We start from the raw sequence: 26,880 nt of genomic DNA, 5'->3' as shown, positions 1-26,880 counted from the left end.
ACGTATGATTTCATAGTAAATTAGTAGTAAATATTTTGGGGTTTTCAATTACACATGATTTAATAGTAAATTAGTAGCAAATATAATTTGGGTTTGAGATTACACATGATTTAATAGGAAATTAGTAGCAAATTGTTTAGGTTTGAGATTAATAGTGAATTAATAGTAAATGATTAGCAAATATTTTTTGCGTTTGAGATTACGTATGATTTCATAGTAAATTAGTAGTAAATATTTTGGGGTTTTAAATTACACATGATTTAATAGTAAATTAGTAGCAAATATAATTTGGGTTTGAGATTACACATGATTTAATAGGAAATTACTAGCAAATTGTTTAGGTTTTAGATTAATAGTGAATTAATAGTAAATGATTAGCAAATATTTTTTGCGTTTGAGATTACGTATGATTTCATAGTAAATTAGTAGTAAATATTTTGGGGTTTTCAATTACACATGATTTAATAGTAAATTAGAAGCAAATATAATTTGGGTTTTAGATTACACATGATATAACAGGAAATTACTAGCAAATTCTTTAGGTTTGAGATTAATAGTGAATTAATAGTAAATGATTAGCAAATACTTTTTGCGTTTGAGATTACGTATGATTTCATAGTAAATTAGTAGTAAATATTTTGGGGTTTTAAATTACGCAGGATTTAATAGTACATTAGTAGCAAATATTTTTTGGGTTTGAGATTACACATGATATAATAGGAAATTACTAGCAAATTCTTTAGGTTTGAGATTAATAGTGAATTAATATTAAATGATTAGCAAATATTTTTTGCGTTTGAGATTACGTATGATTTCATAGTAAATTAGTAGTAAATTTTTTGGGGGTTTTCAATTACGCAGGATTTAATAGTACATTAGTAGCAAATATTTTTTGGGTTTGAGATTACACATGATATAATAGGAAATTACTAGCAAATTCTTTAGGTTTGAGATTAATAGTGAATTAATATTAAATGATTAGCAAATATTTTTTGCGTTTGAGATTACGTATGATTTCATAGTAAATTAGTAGTAAATATTTTGGGGTTTTAAATAATTCAGGATTTAATAGTAAATTAGTAGCAAATATTTTTTGCGTTTGAGATTACGTATGATTTCATAGTAAATTAGTAGTAAATATTTTGGGGTTTTAAATTACACATGATTTAACAGTAAATTAGTAGCAAATATAATTTGGGTTTGAGATTACACATGATTTAATAGGAAATTAGTAGCAAATTGTTTAGGTTTGACATTAATAGTGAATTAATAGTAAATGATTAGCAAATATTTTTTGCGTTTGAGATTACACAAGATTTCATAGTAAATTAGTAGTAAATATTATGAGGTTTTAAATTACACATGATTTAATAGTAAATTAGAAGCAAATATAATTAGGGTTTGAAATTACACATGATTTTATAGGAAATTACTAGCAAATTCTTTAGGTTTGAGATTAATAGTGAATTAATAGTAAATGATTAGCAAATATTTTTTGCGTTTGAGATTACGTATGATTTCATAGTAAATTAGTTGTAAATATTTTGGGGTTTTAAATTACACATGATTTAATAGTAAATTAGTAGCAAATATAATTTGGGTTTGAGATTACACATGATTTAATACGCAAATACTAGCAAATTCTTTAGGTTTGAGATTAATAGTGAATAATTAGTAAATGATAAGCAAATATTTTTTGCGTTTGAGATTACGTATGATTTCATAGTAAATTAGTAGTAAATATTTTGGGGTTTTAAATTACACATGATTTAACAGTAAATTAGTAGCAAATATAATTTGGGTTTGAGATTACACATGATTTAATAGGAAATTAGTAGCAAATTGTTTAGGTTTGAGATTAATAGTGAATTAATAGTAAATGATTAGCAAATATTTTTTGTGTTTTAGATTACGTATGATTTCATAGTAAATTAGTAGTAAATATTTTGGGGTTTAAAATTACACATGATTTAATAGTAAATTAGTAGCAAATATAATTTGGGTTTGAGATTACACATGATTTAATAGGAAATTACTAGCAAATTGTTTAGGTTTGAGATTAATAGTGAATTAATAGTAAATGATTAGCCAATATTTTTTGCGTTTGAGATTACGTATGGTTTTATAGTAAATTAGTAGTAAATATTTTGGGGTTTTAAATTACGCAGGATTTAATAGTACATTAGTAGCAAATATTTTTTGGGTTTGAGATTACACATGATATAATAGGAAATTACTAGCAAATTCTTTAGGTTTGAGATTAATAGTGAATTAATATTAAATGATTAGCAAATATTTTTTGCGTTTGAGATTACGTATGATTTCATAGTAAATTAGTAGTAAATTTTTTGGGGGTTTTAAATTACGCAGGATTTAATAGTACATTAGTAGCAAATATTTTTTGGGTTTGAGATTACACATGATATAATAGGAAATTACTAGCAAATTCTTTAGGTTTGAGATTAATAGTGAATTAATAGTAAATGATTAGCAAATATTTTTTGCGTTTGAGATTACGTATGATTTCATAGTAAATTAGTAGTAAATTTTTTGGGGGTTTTAAATTACGCAGGATTTAATAGTACATTAGTAGCAAATATTTTTTGGGTTTGAGATTACACATGATATAATAGGAAATTACTAGCAAATTCTTTAGGTTTGAGATTAATAGTGAATTAATAGTAAATGATTAGCAAATATTTTTTGCGTTTGAGATTACGTATGATTTCATAGTAAATTAGTAGTAAATATTTTGGGGTTTTAAATAATTCAGGATTTAATATTAAATTAGTAGCAAATATTTTTTGCGTTTGAGATTACGTATGATTTCATAGTAAATTAGTAGTAAATATTTTGGGGTTTTAAATTACACATGATTTAACAGTAAATTAGTAGCAAATATAATTTGGGTTTGAGATTACACATGATTTAATAGGAAATTAGTAGCAAATTGTTTAGGTTTGACATTAATAGTGAATTAATAGTAAATGATTAGCAAATATTTTTTGCGTTTGAGATTACACAAGATTTCATAGTAAATTAGTAGTAAATATTATGAGGTTTTAAATTACACATGATTTAATAGTAAATTAGAAGCAAATATAATTAGGGTTTGAAATTACACATGATTTTATAGGAAATTACTAGCAAATTCTTTAGGTTTGAGATTAATAGTGAATTAATAGTAAATGATTAGCAAATATTTTTTGCGTTTGAGATTACGTATGATTTCATAGTAAATTAGTTGTAAATATTTTGGGGTTTTAAATTACACATGATTTAATAGTAAATTAGTAGCAAATATAATTTGGGTTTGAGATTACACATGATTTAATACGCAAATACTAGCAAATTCTTTAGGTTTGAGATTAATAGTGAATAATTAGTAAATGATAAGCAAATATTTTTTGCGTTTGAGATTACGTATGATTTCATAGTAAATTAGTAGTAAATATTTTGGGGTTTTAAATTACACATGATTTAACAGTAAATTAGTAGCAAATATAATTTGGGTTTGAGATTACACATGATTTAATAGGAAATTAGTAGCAAATTGTTTAGGTTTGAGATTAATAGTGAATTAATAGTAAATGATTAGCAAATATTTTTTGCGTTTGAGATTACGTATGATTTCATAGGAAATTAGTAGTAAATATTTTGGGGTTTAAAATTACACATGATTTAATAGTAAATTAGTAGCAAATATAATTTGGGTTTGAGATTACACATGATTTAATAGGAAATTACTAGCAAATTGTTTAGGTTTGAGATTAATAGTGAATTAATAGTAAATGATTAGCCAATATTTTTTGCGTTTGAGATTACGTATGGTTTTATAGTAAATTAGTAGTAAATATTTTGGGGTTTTAAATTACGCAGGATTTAATAGTACATTAGTAGCAAATATTTTTTGGGTTTGAGATTACACATGATATAATAGGAAATTACTAGCAAATTCTTTAGGTTTGAGATTAATAGTGAATTAATATTAAATGATTAGCAAATATTTTTTGCGTTTGAGATTACGTATGATTTCATAGTAAATTAGTAGTAAATTTTTTGGGGGTTTTAAATTACGCAGGATTTAATAGTACATTAGTAGCAAATATTTTTTGGGTTTGAGATTACACATGATATAATAGGAAATTACTAGCAAATTCTTTAGGTTTGAGATTAATAGTGAATTAATAGTAAATGATTAGCAAATATTTTTTGCGTTTGAGATTACGTATGATTTCATAGTAAATTAGTAGTAAATATTTTGGGGTTTTAAATAATGCAGGATTTAATAGTAAATTAGTAGCAAATATTTTTTGGGTTTGAGATTACACATGATATAACAGGAAATTACTAGCAAATTCTGTAGGTTTGAGATTAATAGTGAATTAATAGTAAATGATTAGAAAATATTTTTTGCGTTTGAGATTACGTATGATTTCATAGTAAGTTAGTAGTAAATATTTTGGGGTTTTAAATTACACATGATTTAATAATAAATTAGAAGCAAATATAATTTGGGTTTGAGATTAGACATGATGTAATACGAAAATACTAGCAAATTCTTTAGGTTTGAGATTAATAGTGAATTAATAGTAAATGATTAGCAAATATTTTTTGCGTTTGAGATTACGTATGATTTCATAGTAAATTAGTAGTAAATATTTTGGGGTTTTAAATTACACATGATTTAATAGTAAATTAGTACCAAATATAATTTGCGTTTGAGATTACACATGATTTAATAGGAAATTACTAGCAAATTCTGTAGGTTTGAGATTAATAGTGAATTCCTAGTAAATGATTAGCAAATATTTTTTGCGTTTGAGATTACGTATGATTTCATAGTAAATTAGTAGTAAATATTTTGGGGTTTTAAATTACACATGATTTAATAGTAAATAAGTAACAAATATAATTTGGGTTTGAGATTACACATGATTTAATAGGAAATTACTAGCAAATTCTTTAGGTTTGAGACTAATAGGGAATTAATAGTAAATGATTAGCAAATATTTTTTGCGTTTGAGATTACGTATGATTTCATAGTAAATTAGTAGTACATATTTTGGGGTTTTAAATTACACATGATTTAATAGTAAATTAGTAGCAAATATAATTTGGGTTTGAGATTACACATTATTTAATAGGAAATTACTAGCAAATTCTTTAGGTTTGAGATTAATAGTGAATTCCTAGTAAATGATTAGCAAATATTTTTTGCGTTTGAGATTACGTATGATTTCATAGTAAATTAGTAGTAAATATTTTGGGGTTTTTAATTACACATGATTTAATAGTAAATTAGTAGCAAATAAAATTTGGGTTTGAGATTACACATGATTTAATAGGAAATTACTAGCAAATTCTTTAGGTTTGAGATTAATAGTGAATTCCTAGTAAATGATTAGCAAATATTTTTTGCGTTTGAGATTACGTATGATTTCATAGTAAATTAGTAGTAAATATTTTGGGGTTTTAAATTACACATGACTTTATAGTAAATTAGTAGCAAATATAATTTGGGTTTGAGATTACACATGATTTAATAGGAAATTACTAGCAACTTCTTTAGGTTTGATATTAATAGTGAATTAATAGTAAATGATTCGCAAATATTTTTTGCGTTTGAGATTACGTATGATTTCATAGTAAATTAGTAGTAAATATTTTGGGGCTTTAAATTACACATGATTTAATAGTAAATTAGTAGCAAATATAATTTGGGTTTGAGATTACACATGATTTAATAGGAAATTACTAGCAAATTCTTTAGGTTTGAGATTAATAGTGAATTAATAGTAAATGATTAGCAAATATTTTTTGCGTTTGAGATTACGTATGATTTCATAGTAAATTAGTAGTAAATATTTTGGGGTTTTAAATTACACATGATTTAATAGTAAAGTAGAAGCAAATATAATTTGGGTTTGAGATTACACATAATTTAATAGGAAATTACTTGCAAATTTTTTAGGTTTGAGAATAATAGTGAATTAATAGTAAATGATAAGAAAGTATTTTTTGCATTTGAGATTACGTATGATTTCATAGTAAATTAGTAGTAAATACTTTGGGGTTTTAAATTACACATGATTTAATAGTAAATTAGTAGCAAATATAATTTGGGTTTGAGATTACACATGATTTAATAGGAAATTACTTGCAAATTTTTTAGGTTTGAGGTTAATAGTGAATTAATAGTAAATGATTAGCTAATATTTTTTGCGTTTGAGATTACGTATGATTTAATAGTAAATTAGTAGTAAATATTTTGGGGTTTTAAATTACACATGATTTAATAGTAAATTAGTAGCAAATATGTTTTGGGGTTAAGATTACACATGATTTAATAGGAAATTACTAGCAAATTCTTTAGGTTTGAGATTAATAGTGAATTAACAGTAAATTATTAGCAAATATTTTTTGCGTTTGAGATTACGTATGATTTCATTGTAAATTAGTAGTAAATATTTTGAGGTTTTAAATTACACATGATTTAATAGTAAATTAGTAGCAAATATAATTTGGGTTTGAGATTACACATGATTTAATAGGAAATTACTTAAAAATTTTTAAGGTTTGAGATTAATAGTGAATTAATAGTAAATGATTAGCAAATATTTTTGCGTTTGAGATTACGTATGATTTCATAGTAAATTAGTAGTAAATACTTTGGGGTTTTAAATTACACATGATTTAATAGTAAATTAGTAGCAAATATAATTTGGGTTGTAGATAACAGATGATTTAATAGGAAATTACTTGCCAATTTTTTTGGGTTTGAGATTAATTATTAATTGATAGTAAATTATAAGCAAATACTTTTTGCGTTTGAGATTACGTATGATTTCATAGTAAATTAGTAGTAAATATTTTGGGGTTTTAAATTACACATCAATTAATAGTAAATTAGAAGCAAATATAATTTGGGTTTGAGATTACACATGATTTAATAGGAAATTACTAGCAAATTCTATAGGTTTGAGATTAATAGTGAATTAATAGTAAATGATTAGCAAATATTTTTGCGTTTGAAATTACGTATGATTTCATAGTAAATTAGTAGTAAATATTTTGGGGTTTTAAATTACACATGATTTAATCGTAAATTAGTAGCAAATATAATTTGGGTTTGAGATTACACATGATTTTATAGGAAATTACTAGCAAATTCTTTAGGTTTGAGATTAATAGTGAATTAATAGTAAATGATTAGCAAATATTTTTTACGTTTGAGATTACGTATAATTTAATAGTAAATTAGTAGTAAATATTTTGGGGTTTTAAATTACACATGATTTAATAGTAAATTAGTAGCAAATATGTTTTGGGTTTGAGATTACACATGATGTAATAGGAAATTACTAGCAAATTCTTTAGGTTTGAGATTAATAGTGAATACATAGTAAATGATAAGCAAATATTTTTGCGTTTGAGATTACGTATGATTTCATAGTAAATTAGTAGTAAATATTTTGAGGTTTTAAATTACACATGATTTAATAGTAAATTAGTAGCAAATATAATTTGGGTTTGAGATTACACATGATTTAATAGGAAATTACTTGCAAATTTTTAAGGTTTGAGATTAATAGTGAATTAATAGTAAATGATTAGCAAATATTTTTTGCGTTTGAGATTACGTATGATTTCATAATAAATTAGTAGTAAATATTTTGGGGTTTTAAATTACACATGATTTAATAGTAAATTAGTAGCAAATATAATTTGGGTTTGAGATTACACATGATTTAATAGGGAATTACTTGCAAATTTTTTAGGTTTGAGATTAATAGTGAATTGATAGTAAATGATAAGCAAATACTTTTTGCGTTTGAGATTACGTATGATTTAATCGTAAATTAGTAGCAAATATAATTTGGGTTTGAGATTACAGATGATTTTATAGGAAATTACTAGCAAATTCTTTAGGTTTGAGATTAATAGTGAATTAATAGTAAATGATTAGCAAATATATTTTGCGTTATAGATTACGTATGATTTCATAGTAAATTAGTAGTAAATATTTTGGGGTTTTAAATTACACATGATTTACTAGTAAATTAGTAGCAAATATAATTTGGGTTTGAGATGACACATGATTTAATAGGAAATTACTAGCAAATTCTTTCGGTTTGAGATTAATAGTGAATTAATAGTAAATGATTAGCAAATATTTTTTGCGTTTGAGATTACGTATGATTTCATAGTAAATTAGTAGTAAATATTTTGGGGTTTTAAATTACACATGATTTAATAGTAAATTAGTAGCAAATATAATTTGGGTTTGAGATTACACATGATTTAATAGGAAATTACTAGCAAATTCTGTAGGTTTGAGATTAATAGTGAATTAATAGTAAATGATTAGCAAATATTTTTTGCGTTTGAGATTACGTATGATTTCATAGTAAATTAGTAGTAAGTAATTTGGGGTTTTAAATTACACATGATTTAATAGTAAATTAGTAGCAAATATAATTTGGGTTTGAGATTACACATGATTTAATAGGAAATTACTAGCAAATTCTTTAGGTTTGAGATTAATAGTGAATTAATAGTAAATGATTAGCAAATATTTGTTGCGTTTGAGATTACGTATGATTTCATAGTAAATTAGTAGTAAACATTTTGGGGTTTTAAATTACAAATGATTTAATAGTAAATTAGTAGAAAATATAATTTGGGTTTTAGATTACACATGATTTAATAGGAAATTACTAGCAAATTCTTTAGGTTTGAGATTAATAGTGAATTAATAGTAAATGATTAGCAAATATTTTTTGCGTATTAGATTACGTATGATTTCATAGTAAATTAGTAGTAAATATTTTGGGGTTTTAAATTACACATGATTTAATAGTAAATTAGAAGCAAATATAATTTGGGTTTGAGATTACACATGATTTAATACGAAAATACTAGCAAATTCTTTATGTTTGAGATTAATAGTGAATTAATAATAAATGATTAGCAAATATTTTTTGCGTTTGAGATTACGTATGATTTCATAGTAAATTAGTAGTAAATATTTTGGGGTTTTAAATTACACATGATTTAATAGTAAATTAGTAGGAAATACCATTTGGGTTTGAGATTACACATGATTTCATAGGAAATTACTAGCAAATTTTGTAGGTTTGAGATTAATAGTGAATTAATAGTAAATGATTAGCAAATATTTTTTGCGTTTGAGATTACGTATGATTTCATAGTAAATTAGTAGTAAATATTTTGGGGTTTTAAATTACACATGATTTAATAGTAAAATAGAAGCAAATATAATTTGGGTTTGAGATTACACATGATTTAATAGGAAATTACTAGCAAATTCTTTAGGTTTGAGATTAATAGTGAATTATTAGTAAATGATTAGCAAATATTTTTTGCGTTTGAGATTACGTATGATTTCATAGTAAATTAGTAGTAAATATTTTGGGGTTTTAAATTACACATGATTTAATAGTAAATTAGTAGCAAATATAATTTGGGTTTGAGATTACACATGATTTAATAGGAAATTACTAGCAAATTCTTCAGGTTTGAGATTAATAGTAAATTAATAGTAAATGATTAGCAAATATTTTTTGCGTTTGAGATTACGTATGATTTCATAGTAAATTAGTAGTAAATATTTTGGGGTTTTAAATTACACATGATTTAATAGTAAATTAGTAGGAAATACCATTTGGGTTTGAGATTACACATGATTTCATAGGAAATTACTAGCAAATTCTTTAGGTTTGAAATTAATAGTGAATTAATAGTAAATGATTAGCAAAGATTTTTTGCGTGTGAGATTACGTATGATGTCATAGTAAATTAGTAGTAAATATTTTGGGGTTTTAAATTACACATGATTTAATAGTAAATTATATAATTCAAATATAATTTGGGTTTGAGATTACACATGATTTAATAGGAAATTACTAGCAAATTCTTTAGGTTTGAGATTGATAGTGAATTAATAGTAAATGATTAGCAAATATTTTTTGCGTTTGAGATTACGTATGATTTCATAGTAAATTAGTAGTAAATATTTTGGGGTTTTAAATTACACATGATTTAATAGTAAATTAGTAGCAAATATAATTTGGGTTTTAGATTACACATGATGTAATAGGAAATTATTAGCAAATTCTTCAGGTTTGAGATTAATAGTGAATTAATAGTAAATGATTAGCAAATATTTTTTGCGTTTGAGATTACGTATGATTTCATAGTACATTATAAGTAAATATTTTGGGGTTTTAAATTACACATGATTTAATTGTAAATTAGAAGCAAATATAATTTGGGTTTGAGATTACACATGATTTAATAGGAAATTACTAGCAAATTCTTGTGGTTTGAGATTGATAGTGAATTAATAGTAAATGATTAGCAAATATTTTTTGCGTTTGAGATTACGTATGATTTCATAGTAAATTAGTAGTAAATATTTTGGGGTTTTAAATTACACATGATTTAATAGTAAATTAGAAGCAAATATAATTTGGGTTTGAGATTACACATGATTTAATAGGAAATTATATAATTCAAATATAATTTGGGTTTGAGATTACACATGATTTAATAGGAAATTACTAGCAAATTCTTTAGGTTTGAGATTGATTGTTAATTAATAGTAAATGATTAGCAAATATTTTTTGCGTTTGAGATTACGTATGATTTCATAGTAAATTAGTAGTAAATATTTTGGGGTTTTCAATTACACATGATTTAATAGTAAATTAGTAGCAAATATAATTTGGGTTTGAGATTACACATGATTTAATAGGAAATTACTAGCAAATTCTTTAGGTTTGAGATTAATAGTGAATTAATAGTAAATGATTAGCAAATATTTGTTGCGTTTGAGATTACGTATGATTTCATAGTAAATTAGTAGTAAACATTTTGGGGTTTTAAATTACAAATGATTTAATAGTAAATTAGTAGCAAATATAATTTGGGTTTGAGATTACACATGATTTAATAGGAAATTACTAGCAAATTCTTTAGGTTTGAGATTAATAGTGAATTAATAGTAAATGATTAGCAAATATTTTTTGCGTATTAGATTACGTATGATTTCATAGTAAATTAGTAGTAAATATTTTGGGGTTTTAAATTACACATGATTTAATAGTAAATTAGAAGCAAATATAATTTGGGTTTGAGATTACACATGATTTAATACGAAAATACTAGCAAATTCTTTATGTTTGAGATTAATAGTGAATTAATAATAAATGATTAGCAAATATTTTTTGCGTTTGAGATTACGTATGATTTCATAGTAAATTAGTAGTAAATATTTTGGGGTTTTAAATTACACATGATTTAATAGTAAATTAGTAGGAAATACCATTTGGGTTTGAGATTACACATGATTTCATAGGAAATTACTAGCAAATTTTGTAGGTTTGAGATTAATAGTGAATTAATAGTAAATGATTAGCAAATATTTTTTGCGTTTGAGATTACGTATGATTTCATAGTAAATTAGTAGTAAATATTTTGGGGTTTTAAATTACACATGATTTAATAGTAAAATTGAAGCAAATATAATTTGGGTTTGAGATTACACATGATTTAATAGGAAATTACTAGCAAATTCTTTAGGTTTGAGATTAATAGTGAATTATTAGTAAATGATTAGCAAATATTTTTTGCGTTTGAGATTACGTATGATTTCATAGTAAATTAGTAGTAAATATTTTGGGGTTTTAAATTACACATGATTTAATAGTAAATTAGTAGCAAATATAATTTGGGTTTGAGATTACACATGATTTAATAGGAAATTACTAGCAAATTCTTCAGGTTTGAGATTAATAGTAAATTAATAGTAAATGATTAGCAAATATTTTTTGCGTTTGAGATTACGTATGATTTCATAGTAAATTAGTAGTAAATATTTTGGGGTTTTAAATTACACATGATTTAATAGTAAATTAGTAGGAAATACCATTTGGGTTTGAGATTACACATGATTTCATAGGAAATTACTAGCAAATTCTTTAGGTTTGAAATTAATAGTGAATTAATAGTAAATGATTAGCAAAGATTTTTTGCGTGTGAGATTACGTATGATGTCATAGTAAATTAGTAGTAAATATTTTGGGGTTTTAAATTACACATGATTTAATAGTAAATTATATAATTCAAATATAATTTGGGTTTGAGATTACACATGATTTAATAGGAAATTACTAGCAAATTCTTTAGGTTTGAGATTGATAGTGAATTAATAGTAAATGATTAGCAAATATTTTTTGCGTTTGAGATTACGTATGATTTCATAGTAAATTAGTAGTAAATATTTTGGGGTTTTAAATTACACATGATTTAATAGTAAATTAGTAGCAAATATAATTTGGGTTTTAGATTACTCATGATGTAATAGGAAATTACTAGCAAATTCTTCAGGTTTGAGATTAATAGTGAATTAATAGTAAATGATTAGCAAATATTTTTTGCGTTTGAGATTACGTATGATTTCATAGTACATTATAAGTAAATATTTTGGGGTTTTAAATTACACATGATTTAATTGTAAATTAGAAGCAAATATAATTTGGGTTTGAGATTACACATGATTTAATAGGAAATTACTAGCAAATTCTTTAGGTTTGAGATTTATAGTGACTTATTAGTAAATGATTAGCAAATATTCTGTGCGTTTGAGATTACGTATGATTTCATAGTAAATTAGTAGTAAATATTTTGGGGTTTTAAATTACACATGATTTAATAGTAAATTAGAAGCAAATATAATCTGGGTTTTAGATTACACATGATTTCATAGGAAATTACTAGCAAATTCTTTAGGTTTGAGATTAATAGTGAATTAATAGTAAATGATTAGCATATATTTTTTGCGTATGAGATTACGTATGATTTCATAGTAAATTGGTAGTAAATAGTTTGGGGTTGTAAATTACATATGATTTCACAGTAAATTAGAAGCAAATATAATTTGGGTTTTAGATTACACATGATTGAATACGAAAATACTAGCAAATTCTGTAGGTTTGAGATTAATAGTGGATTAATAGTAAATGATTAGCAAATATTTTTTGCGTTTGAGATTACGTATGATTTCATAGTAAATTAGTAGTAAATATTTTGGGGTTTTAAATTACACATAGGAATAGGATTTAATAGGAAATTAGTAGCAAATTCGTTAGGTTTGAGATTAATAGTGAATTAATAATAAATGATTAGCAAATATTTTTTGCGTTTGAGATTACGTATGATTTCATAGTAAATTAGTAGTAAATATTTTGGGGTTTTAAATTACACATGATTTAATAGTAAATTAGAAGCTAATATAATTTGGGGTTTAGATTACACATGATTTAATAGGAAAATACTAGCAAATTCTTAAGGTTTGAGATTAATAGTGAATTAATAGTAAATGATTAGCAAATATTTTTTTGCGTTTGAGATTACGTATGATTTCATAGTAAATTAGTAGTAAATATTTTGGGGTTTTAAATTACACATGATTTAATAGTAAATTAGAAGCTAATATAATTTGGGTTTTAGATTACACGTGATTTAATAGGAAATTACTAGCACATTCTTTAGATTTGAGATTAATAGTGAATTAATAGTAAATGATTAGCAAATATTTTTTGCGTTTGAGATTACGTATGATTTCATAGTAAATTAGTAGTAAATATTTTAGGGTTTTAAATTACACATGATTTAATAGTAAATTAGTCGCAAATATAATTTGGGTTTGAGATTACACATGATTTCATAGGAAATTACTAGCAAATTCTGTAGGTTTGAGATTAATAGTGAATTAATAGTAAATGATTAGCATATATTTTTTGCGTTTAAAATTACGTATGATTTCATAGTAAATTAGTAGTAAATATTTTGGGGTTTTAAATTACACATTATTTAATAGTAAATTAGTATCAAATATAATTTGGGTTTGAGATTACACATGATTTAATAGGAAATTAGTAGCGAATTGTTTAGGTTTGAGATTAATAGTGAATTAATAGTAAATGATTAGCAAATATTTTTGGGTTTTGAGATTACGTATGATTTCATAGTAAATAATTATTAAATAATTTGACGTTTTAAATTACACATGATTTAAAAGTAAATTAGAAGAAAATATAATTTAGATTTGAGATTACACATGATTTAATAGGAAATTACTAGCAAATTCTTTAGGTTTGAGATTAATAGTGAATTAATAGTAAATGATTAGCATATATTTTTTGCGTTTGAGATTACGTATGATTTCATAGTAAATTAGTAGCAATTATTTTGGGGTTTTAAATTACACATGATTTAATAGTAAATTAGTAGCAAATATAATTTGGGATTGAGATTACACATGATTTAATAGGAAATTACAAGCAAATTCTTTAGGTTTGAGATTAATAGTGAATTAATAGTAAATGATTAGCATATATTTTTTGCGTATGAGATTACGTATGATTTCATAGTAAATTGGTAGTAAATAGTTTGGGGTTTTAAATTACATATGATTTCATAGTAAATTAGAAGCAAATATAATTTGGGTTTTAGATTACACATGATTGAATACGAAAATACTAGCAACTTCTGTAGGTTTGAGATTAATAGTGGATTAATAGTAAATGATTAGCAAATATTTTTTGCGTTTGAGATTACGTATGATTTCATAGTAAATTAGTAGTAAATATTTTGGGGTTTTAAATTACACATAGGAATAGGATTTAATAGGAAATTAGTAGCAAATTCGTTAGGTTTGAGATTAATAGTGAATTAATAATAAATGATTAGCAAATATTTTTTGCGTTTGAGATTACGTATGATTTCATAGTAAATTAGTAGTAAATATTTTGGGGTTTTAAATTACACATGATTTAATAGTAAATTAGTAGCAAATATAATTTGGGTTTGAGATTACACATGATTTAATAGGAAATTACTAGCAAATTCTTTAGGTTTGAGATTTATAGTTAATTAATAGTAAATGATTAGCAAATATTTTTTGCGTTTGAGATTACGTATGATGTCATAGTAAATTAGTAGTAAATATTTTGGGGTTTTAAATTACACATAATTTAATAGTAAATTAGAAGCAAATATAATTTGGGTTTTAGATTACACATGGTTTCATAGGAAATTACAAGCAAATTCTTTAGGTTTTAGATTAATAGTGAATTAATAGTAAATGATTAGCAAATATTTTTTGCGTTTGAGATTACGTATGATTTCATAGTAAATTAGTAGTAAATATTTTGGGGTTTTAAATTACACATGATTTAATAGTAAATTAGTAGCAAATATAATTTGGGTTTGAGATTACACATTATTTAATAGGAAATTACTAGCAAATTCTTTAGGTTTGAGATTAATAGTGAATTAATAGTAAATCATCAGCAAATATTTTTTGCGTATGAGATTACGTATGATTTCATAGTAAATTAGAAGCAAATATAATTTGGGTTTTAGATTACACATGATTGAATACGAAAATACTAGCAAATTCTGTAGGTTTAAGATGAATAGTGAATTAATAGTAAATGATTAGCAAATATTTTTTGCGTTTGAGATTACGTATGATTTAATAGTAAATTAGTAGTAAATATTTTGGGCTTTTAAATTACACATGATTTAATAGTAAATTAGTTACAAATATAATTTGGGTTTAGATTACACATGATTTAATAGGAAATTACTAGCAAGTTCTTTAGGTTTGAGATTAATAGTGAATTAATAGTAAATGATTAGCAAATATTTTTTGCGTTTGAGATTACGTATGATGTCATAGTAAATTAGTAGCAAATATTTTGGGGTTTTAAATTACACATGATTTAATAGTAAATTAGTAGCAAATATAATTTGGGTTTGAGATTACACATGATTAAATAGGAAATTACTAGCAAATTCTTTAGGTTTGAGATTTATAGTGACTTATTAGTAAATGATTAGCAAATATTCTGTGCGTTTGAGATTACGTATGATTTCATAGTAAATTAGTAGTAAATATTTTGGGGTTTTAAATTACACATGATTTAATAGTAAATTAGAAGCAAATATAATCTGGGTTTTAGATTACACATGATTTCATAGGAAATTACTAGCAAATTCTTTAGGTTTGAGATTAATAGTGAATTAATAGTAAATGATTAGCATATATTTTTTGCGTATGAGATTACGTATGATTTCATAGTAAATTGGTAGTAAATAGTTTGGGGTTGTAAATTACATATAATTTCACAGTAAATTAGAAGCAAATATAATTTGGGTTTTAGATTACACATGATTGAATACGAAAATACTAGCAAATTCTGTAGGTTTGAGATTAATAGTGGATTAATAGTAAATGATTAGCAAATATTTTTTGCGTTTGAGATTACGTATGATTTCATAGTAAATTAGTAGTAAATATTTTGGGGTTTTAAATTACACATAGGAATAGGATTTAATAGGAAATTAGTAGCAAATTCGTTAGGTTTGAGATTAATAGTGAATTAATAATAAATGATTAGCAAATATTTTTTGCGTTTGAGATTACGTATGATTTCATAGTAAATTAGTAGTAAATATTTTGGGGTTTTAAATTACACATGATTTAATAGTAAATTAGAAGCTAATATAATTTGGGGTTTAGATTACACATGATTTAATAGGAAAATACTAGCAAATTCTTAAGGTTTGAGATTAATAGTGAATTAATAGTAAATGATTAGCAAATATTTTTTTGCGTTTGAGATTACGTATGATTTCATAGTAAATTAGTAGTAAATATTTTGGGGTTTTAAATTACACATGATTTAATAGTAAATTAGAAGCTAATATAATTTGGGTTTTAGATTACACGTGATTTAATAGGAAATTACTCGCACATTCTTTAGATTTGAGATTAATAGTGAATTAATAGTAAATGATTAGCAAATATTTTTTGCGTTTGAGATTACGTATGATTTCATAGTAAATTAGTAGTAAATATTTTAGGGTTTTAAATTACACATGATTTAATAGTAAATTAGTCGCAAATATAATTTGGGTTTGAGATTACACATGATTTCATAGGAAATTACTAGCAAATTCTGTAGGTTTGAGATTAATAGTGAATTAATAGTAAATGATTAGCATATATTTTTTGCGTTTAAAATTACGTATGATTTCATAGTAAATTAGTAGTAAATATTTTGGGGTTTTAAATTACACATGATTTAATAGTAAATTAGTATCAAATATAATTTGGGTTTGAGATTACACATGATTTAATAGGAAATTAGTAGCAAATTGTTTAGGTTTGAGATTAATAGTGAATTAATAGTAAATGATTAGCAAATATTTTTGGGTTTTGAGATTACGTATGATTTCATAGTAAATAATTATTAAATAATTTGACGTTTTAAATTACACATGATTTAAAAGTAAATTAGAAGAAAATATAATTTAGATTTGAGATTACACATGATTTAATAGGAAATTACTAGCAAATTCTTTAGGTTTGAGATTAATAGTGAATTAATAGTAAATGATTAGCATATATTTTTTGCGTTTGAGATTACGTATGATTTCATAGTAAATTAGTAGCAAATATTTTGGGGTTTTAAATTACACATGATTTAATAGTAAATTAGTAGCAAATATAATTTGGGTTTGAGATTACACATGATTTAATACGAAAATACTAGCAAATTCTTTAGTTTGGAGATTAATAGTGAATTAATAGTAAATGGTTAGCAAATGTTTTTTGCGTTTGAGATTACGTATGATTTCATAGTAAATTAGTAGTAAATATTTTGGGGTTTTAAATTACACATGATTTAATAGTAAATTAGTAGCAAATATAATTTTGGTTTGAGATTACACATGATTAAATAGGAAATTACTAGCAAATTGTTTAGGTTTGAGATTTATAGTGACTTAATAGTAAATGATTAGCAAATATTCTTTGCGTTTGAGATTACGTATGATTTCATAGTAAATTATTAGTAAATATTTTGGGGTTTTAAATTACACATGATTTAAAAGTAAATTAGAAGAAAATATAATTTGGGTTTGAGATTACACTTGATTTAATAGGAAATTACTAGCAAATTCTTTAGGTTTGAGATTAATAGTGAATTAATAGTAAATGATTAGCATATATTTTTTGCGTATGAGATTACGTATGATTTCATAGTAAATTGGTAGTAAATAGTTTGGGGTTTTAAATTACATATGATTTCATAGTAAATTAGAAGCAAATATAATTTGGGTTTTAGATTACACATGATTGAATACGAAAATACTAGCAACTTCTGTAGGTTTGAGATTAATAGTGGATTAATAGTAAATGATTAGCAAATATTTTTTGCGTTTGAGATTACGTATGATTTCATAGTAAATTAGTAGTAAATATTTTGGGGTTTTAAATTACACATAGGAATAGGATTTAATAGGAAATTAGTAGCAAATTCGTTAGGTTTGAGATTAATAGTGAATTAATAATAAATGATTAGCAAATATTTTTTGCGTTTGAGATTACGTATGATTTCATAGTAAATTAGTAGTAAATATTTTGGGGTTTTAAATTACACATGATTTAATAGTAAATTAGAAGCTAATATAATTTGGGGTTTAGATTACACATGATTAAATAGGAAAATACTAGCAAATTCTTAAGGTTTGAGATTAATAGTGAATTAATAGTAAATGATTAGCAAATATTTTTTTGCGTTTGAGATTACGTATGAGTTCATAGTAAATTAGTAGTAAATATTTTAGGGTTTTAAATTACACATGATTTAATAGTAAATTAGTAGCAAATATAATTTGGGTTTGAGATTACACATGATTAAATAGGAAATTACTAGCAAATTCTTTAGGTTTGAGATTTATAGTGACTTATTAGTAAATGATTAGCAAATATTCTGTGCGTTTGAGATTACGTATGATTTCATAGTAAATTAGTAGTAAATATTTTGGGGTTTTAAATTACACATGATTTAATAGTAAATTAGAAGCAAATATAATCTGGGTTTTAGATTACACATGAGTTCATAGGAAATTACTAGCAAATTCTTTAGGTTTGAGATTAATAGTGAATTAATAGTAAATGATTAGCATATATTTTTTGCGTATGAGATTACGTATGATTTCATAGTAAATTGGTAGTAAATAGTTTGGGGTTGTAAATTACATATGATTTCACAGTAAATTAGAAGCAAATATAATTTGGGTTTTAGATTACACATGATTGAATACGAAAATACTAGCAAATTCTGTAGGTTTGAGATTAATAGTGGATTAATAGTAAATGATTAGCAAATATTTTTTGCGTTTGAGATTACGTATGATTTCATAGTAAATTAGTAGTAAATATTTTGGGGTTTTAAATTACACATAGGAATAGGATTTAATAGGAAATTAGTAGCAAATTCGTTAGGTTTGAGATTAATAGTGAATTAATAGTAAATGATTAGCAAATATTTTTTGCGTTTGAGATTACGTATGATTTCATAGTAAATTAGTAGTAAATATTTTGGGGTTTTAAATTACACATGATTTAATAGTAAATTAGAAGCTAATATAATTTGGGGTTTAGATTACACATGATTAAATAGGAAAATACTACCAAATTCTTAAGGTTTGAGATTAATAGTGAATTAATAGTAAATGATTAGCAAATATTTTTTTGCGTTTGAGATTACGTATGATTTCATAGTAAATTAGTAGTAAATATTTTGGGGTTTTAAATTACACATGATTTAATAGTAAATTAGAAGCTAATATAATTTGGGTTTTAGATTACACGTGATTTAATAGGAAATTACTAGCACATTCTTTAGATTTGAGATTAATAGTGAATTAATAGTAAATGATTAGCAAATATTTTTTGCGTTTGAGATTACGTATGATTTCATAGTAAATTAGTAGTAAATATTTTAGGGTTTTAAATTACACATGATTTAATAGTAAATTAGTCGCAAATATAATTTGGGTTTGAGATTACACATGATTTCATAGGAAATTACTAGCAAATTCTGTAGGTTTGAGATTAATAGTGAATTAATAGTAAATGATTAGCATATATTTTTTGCGTTTAAGATTACGTATGATTTCATAGTAAATTAGTAGTAAATATTTTGGGGTTTTAAATTACACATGATTTAATAGTAAATTAGTATCAAATATAATTTGGGTTTGAGATTACACATGATTTAATAGGAAATTAGTAGCAAATTGTTTAGGTTTTAGATTAATAGTGAATTAATAGTAAATGATTAGCAAATATTTTTGGGTTTTGAGATTACGTATGATTTCATAGTAAATAATTATTAAATAATTTGACGTTTTAAATTACACATGATTTAAAAGTAAATTAGAAGAAAATATAATTTGGATTTGAGATTACACATGATTTAATAGGAAATTACTAGCAAATTCTTTAGGTTTGAGATTAATAGTGAATTAATAGTAAATGATTAGCATATATTTTTTGCGTTTGAGATTACGTATGATTTAATAGTAAATTAGTAGCAAATATTTTGGGGTTTTAAATTACACATGATTTAATAGTAAATTAGTAGCAAATATAATTTGGGATTGAGATTACACATGATTTAATAGGAAATTACAAGCAAATTCTTTAGGTTTGAGATTAATAGTGAATTAATAGTAAATGATTAGCAAATAGTTTTGAGTTTGAGATTACGTATGATGTCATAGTAAATTAGTAGCAATTATTTTGGGGTTTTAAATTACACATGATTTAATAGTAAATTAGTAGCAAATATAATTTGGGTTTGAGATTACACATGATTTAATAGGAAATTACTAGCAAATTCTTTAGGTTTGAGATTAATAGTGAATTAATAGTAAATGATTAGCAAATTTTTTTTGCGTTTGAGATTACGTATGATTGCATAATAAATTAGTAGTAACTATGTTGGGGTTTTAAACTACACATGATTTAATAGTAAATTAGTAGCAAATATAATTTGGGTTTGAGATTACACATGATTTAATACGAAAATACTAGCAAATTCTTTAGTTTGGAGATTAATAGTGAATTAATAGTAAATGGTTAGCAAATGTTTTTTGCGTTTGAGATTACGTATGATTTCATAGTAAATTAGTAGTAAATATTTTGGGGTTTTAAATTACACATGATTTAATAGTAAATTAGTAGCAAATATAATTTGGGTTTGAGATTACACATGATTAAATAGGAAATTACTAGCAAATTGTTTAGGTTTGAGATTTATAGTGACTTAATAGTAAATGATTAGCAAATATTCTTTGCGTTTGAGATTACGTATGATTTCATAGTAAATTATTAGTAAATATTTTGGGGTTTTAAATTACACATGATTTCATAGTAAATTAGAAGCAAATATAATTTGGGTTTTAGATTACACATGATTGAATACGAAAATACTAGCAACTTCTGTAGGTTTGAGATTAATAGTGAATTAATAGTAAATGATTAGCAAATATTCTGTGCGTTTGAGATTACGTATGATTTCATAGTAAATTAGTAGTAAATATTTTGGGGTTTTAAATTACACATGATTTAATAGTAAATGAGAAGCAAATATATTCTGGGTTTTAGATTACACATGATTTCATAGGAAATTACTAGCAAATTCTTTAGGTTTGAGATTAATAGTGAATTAATAGTAAATGATTAGCATATATTTTTTGCGTTTAAGATTACGTATGATTTCATAGTAAATTAGTAGTAAATATTTTGGGGTTTTAAATTACACATGATTTAATAGTAAATTAGTATCAAATATAATTTGGGTTTGAGATTACACGTGATTTAATAGGAAATTACTAGCAAATTCTTTAGGTTTGAGATTAATAGTGAATTAATAGTAAATGATTAGCAAATATTTTTGGGTTTTGAGATTACGTATGATTTCATAGTAAATAATTATTAAATAATTTGACGTTTTAAATTACACATGATTTAAAAGTAAATTAGAAGAAAATATAATTTGGATTTGAGATTACACATGATTTAATAGGAAATTACTAGCAAATTCTTTAGGTTTGAGATTAATAGTGAATTAATAGTAAATGATTAGCATATATTTTTTGCGTTTGAGATTACGTATGATTTCATAGTAAATTAGTAGCAAATATTTTGGGGTTTTAAATTACACATGATTTAATAGTAAATTAGTAGCAAATATAATTTGGGATTGAGATTACACATGATTTAATAGGAAATTACAAGCAAATTCTTTAGGTTTGAGATTAATAGTGAATTAATAGTAAATGATTAGCAAATATTTTTTGCGTTTGAGATTACGTATGATGTCATAGTAAATTAGTAGCAAATATTTTGGGGTTTTAAATTACACATGATTTAATAGTAAATTAGTAGCAAATATAATTTGGGTTTGAGATTACACATGATACAATAGGAAATTACTAGCAAATTCTTTAGGTTTGAGATTAATAGTGAATTAATAGTAAATGATTAGCAAATATTTTTTGCGTTTGAGATTACGTATGATTGCATAATAAATTAGTAGTAAATATGTTGGGGTTTTAAATTACACATGATTTAATAGTAAATTAGTAGAATATATAATTTGGGTTTGAGATTACACATGATTTAATACGAAAATACTAGCAAATTCTTTAGTTTGGAGATTAATAGTGAATTAATAGTAAATGGTTAGCAAATGTTTTTTGCGTTTGAGATTACGTATGATTTCATAGTAAATTAGTAGTAAATATTTTGGGGTTTTAAATTACACATGATTTAATAGTAAATTAGTAGCAAATATAATTTGGGTTTGAGATTACACATGATTAAATAGGAAATTACTAGCAAATTGTTTAGGTTTGAGATCTATAGTGACTTAATAGTAAATGATTAGCAAATATTTTTTGGTTTTGAGATTACGTATGATTTCATAGTAAATAATTATTAAATATTTTGTAGGTTGTAAATTACACATGATTTAAAAGTAAATTAGAAGAAAATATAATTTGGGTTTGAGATTACACATGATTTAATAGGAAATTACTAGCAAATTCTTTAGGTTTGAGATTAATAGTGAATTAATAGTAAATGATTAGCAAATATTTTTTGCGTCTGAGATTACGTATGATTTCATAGTAAATTAGTAGTAAATATTTTGGGGTTTTAAATTACACATGATTTAATAGTAAATTAGTAGCAAATATAATTTGGGTTTGAGATTACACATGATTTAATAGGAAATTACAAGCAAATTCTTTAGGTTTGAGATTAATAGTGAATTAATAGTAAATGATTAGCAAATATTTTTTGCGTTTGAGATTACGTATGATTTCATAGTAAATTAGTAGTAAATATTTTGGGGTTTTAATTTACACATGATTTAAAAGTAAATTAGTAGCAAATATAATTTGGGTTTGAGATTACACATGATTTAATAGGAAATTACTAGCAAATTCTTTAGGTTTGAGATTAATAGTGAATTAATAGTAAATGATTAGCAAATATTTTTTGGGTTTGAGATGACGTATAATTTCATAGTAAATAATTAGTACATATTTTGGGGGTTTAAATTACACATGATTTAAAAGTAAATTAGAAGCAAATATAATTTGGGTTTGAGATTACACATGATTTAATAGGAAATTACTAGCAAAATCTTTAGGTTTGAGATTTATAGTGAATTAATAGTAAATGATTAGCAAATATTTTTTGCGTTTGAGATTACGTATGATTTCATAGTAAATTAGTAGTAAATATTTTGGTGATTTAAATTACACATGATTTAATAGTAAATTAGTAGCTAATATTTTTTTGTTTGAGATTACGATTATTTCATAGTAAATTAGTAGTAAATATTTTGGGGTCTTAAATTACACATGATTTAATAGTACATTAGAAGCTAATATAATTTGGGTTTTAGATTACACATGATTTAATAGTAAATTTGAAGCAAATATAATTTGGGTTTGAGATTACACATGATTAAACAGGAAAATACTAGCAAATTCTTAAGGTTTGAGATTAATAGTGAATTAATAGTAACTGATTAGCAAATATTTTTTGCGTTTGAGATTACGTATGATTTCATAGTAAATTAGTAGTAAATGTTTTAGGGTTTTAAATTACACATGATTTAATAGTAAATTAGAAGCTAATATAATTTGGGTTTTAGATTACACATGATTTAATAGTAAATTTGAAGCAAATATAATTTGGGTTTGAGATTACACATGATTAAACAGGAAAATACTAGCAAATTCTTTAGTTTTGAGATTAATAGTGAATTAATAGTAAATGATTAGCAAATATTTTTTGCGTTTGAGATTACGTGTGATTTCATAGTAAATTAGTAGTAAATATTTTGGGGTCTTAAATTACACATGATTTAATAGTAAATTAGAAGCTAATATAATTTGGGTTTTAGATTACACATGATTTAATAGTAAATTTGAAGCAAATATAATTTGGGTTTGAGATTACACATGATTAAACAGGAAAATACTAGCAAATTCTTAAGGTTTGAGATTAATAGTGAATTAATAGTAACTGATTAGCAAATATTTTTTGCGTTTGAGATTACGTATGATTTCATAGTAAATTAGTAGTAAATGTTTTAGGGTTTTAAATTACACATGATTTAATAGTAAATTAGAAGCTAATATAATTTGGGTTTTAGATTACACATGATTTAATAGTAAATTTGAAGCAAATATAATTTGGGTTTGAGATTACACATGATTTAATAGGAAATTAATAGCAAATTCTTTAGGTTTGAGATTAATAGTGAATTAATAGTAAATGATTAGCAAATATTTTTAGCATTTGAGATTACGTATGATTTCATAGTAAATTAGTAGTAAATATGTTGGGGTTTAAATTACACATCATTTAATAGTAAATTAGAAGCAAATATAATTTGGGTTTGAGATTACACATGATTTAATAGGAAATTACTAGCAAATTCTTTAGTTTGGAGATTAATAGTGAATTAATAGTAAATGGTTAGCAAATGTTTTTTGCGTTTGAGATTACGTATGATTTCATAGTAAATTATTAGTAAATATTTTGGGGTTTTAAATTACACATGATTTAATAGTAAATTAGTAGCAAATATAATTTGGGTTTGAGATTACACATGATTTAATAGGAAATTACTAGCAAATTCTTTAGGTTTGAGATTAATAGTGAATTAACAGTAAATGATTAGCAAATATTTTTAGCATTTGAGATTACGTATGATTTCATAGTAAATTATTAGTAAATATTTTGGGGTTTTAAATTAAACATGATTTAATAGTAAATTAGTAGCAAATATAATTTGGGTTTGAGATTACACATGATTTAATAGGAAAGTACTAGCAAATTCTTTAGGTCTGAGATTAATAGTGAATTAATAGTAAATGATTAGCAAATATTTTTAGCATTTGAGATTACGTAAGATTTCATAGTAAATTATTAGTAAATATTTTGGGGTTTTAAATTACACATGATTTAATAGTAAATTAGAAGCAAATATAATTTGGGTTTGAGATTACACATGATTTAATAGGAAATTACTAGCAAATTCTTTAGGTTTGAGATTAATAGTGAATTAATAGTAAATGATTAGCAAATATTTTTTGGTTTTGAGATTACGTATGATTTCATAGTAAATTAGTTGTAAATATTTTGGGGTTTTAAATTACACATGATTTAATAGTAAATTAGTAGCAAATATAATTTGGGTTTGAGATTACACATGATTTAAAAAGAAAGTACTAGCAAATTCTTTAGGTTTGAGATTAATAGTGAATTAATAGTAAATGATTAGCAAATATTTTTTGGTTTTGAGATTACGTATGATTTCATAGTAAATAATTAATTAATATTTTGAGGTTGTAAATTACACATGATTTAAAAGTAAATTAGAAGAAAATATAATTTGGGTTTGAGATTACACATGATTTAAAAAGAAAGTACTAGCAAATTCTTTAGGTTTGAGATTAATTGTGAATTAATAGTAAATGATTAGCAAATATTTTTTGCGTTTGAGATTACGTATGATTTCATAGTAAATTTGTAGTAAATATTTTGCGGGTGTAAATTACACATGATTTAATAGTAAATTAGTAGCAAATATTTTTTTGTTTGAGATTACACATGATTTAATAGGAAATTACTAGCAAATTCTTTAGGTTTGAGATTTATAGTGAATTAATAGTAAATGATTAGCAAATATTTTTTGCGTTTGAGATTACGTATGATTTCATAGTAAATTATTAGTAAATATTTTGGGGTTTGAAATTACACATGATTTAATAGTAAATTAGTAGCAAATATAATTTGAATTTGAGATTACACATGATTTAATAGGAAATTACTAGCAAATTCTTTAGGTTTGAGATTAATAGTGAATTAATAGTAAATGATTAGCAAATATTTTTTACGTTTGAGATGCGTATGATTTCATAGTAAATTAGTAGTAAATATTTTGGGGTTTTAAATTACACATGATTTAATAGTAAATTAGTAGCAACTATAATTTGGGTTTGAGAGTACACATGATTTAATAGGAAATTACTAGCAAATTCTTTAGGTTTGAGATTAATATTGAATAGATAGTAAATGATTTGCAAATATTTTTTGCGTTTGAGATTACGTATGATTTCATAGTAAATTAGTAGTAAATATTTTGGGGTTTTAAATTACACATGATTTAATAGTAAATTAGCAGCAAATATAATTTGAGTTTGAGAGTACCCACGATTTTATAGGAAATTACTAGCAAATTCTTTAGGTTTGAGATTAATAGTGAATTAATAGTAAATGATTAGCAAATATTTTTTGCGTTTGAGATTACGTATTATTTCATAGTAAATTAGTAGTAAATATTTTGGGGTTTTAAATTACACATGATTCAATAGTAAATTAGAAGCAAATATAATTTGGGTTTG

This window comes from Euprymna scolopes, chromosome 46 (assembly GCF_053919585.1).
Source record: "Euprymna scolopes isolate OS-2025 chromosome 46, ASM5391958v1, whole genome shotgun sequence".
Taxonomy (NCBI): domain Eukaryota; kingdom Metazoa; phylum Mollusca; class Cephalopoda; order Sepiida; family Sepiolidae; genus Euprymna; species Euprymna scolopes.
The sequence above is the reverse complement of the archived record's forward strand: the minus strand, read 5'-3'. Positions refer to the sequence as shown.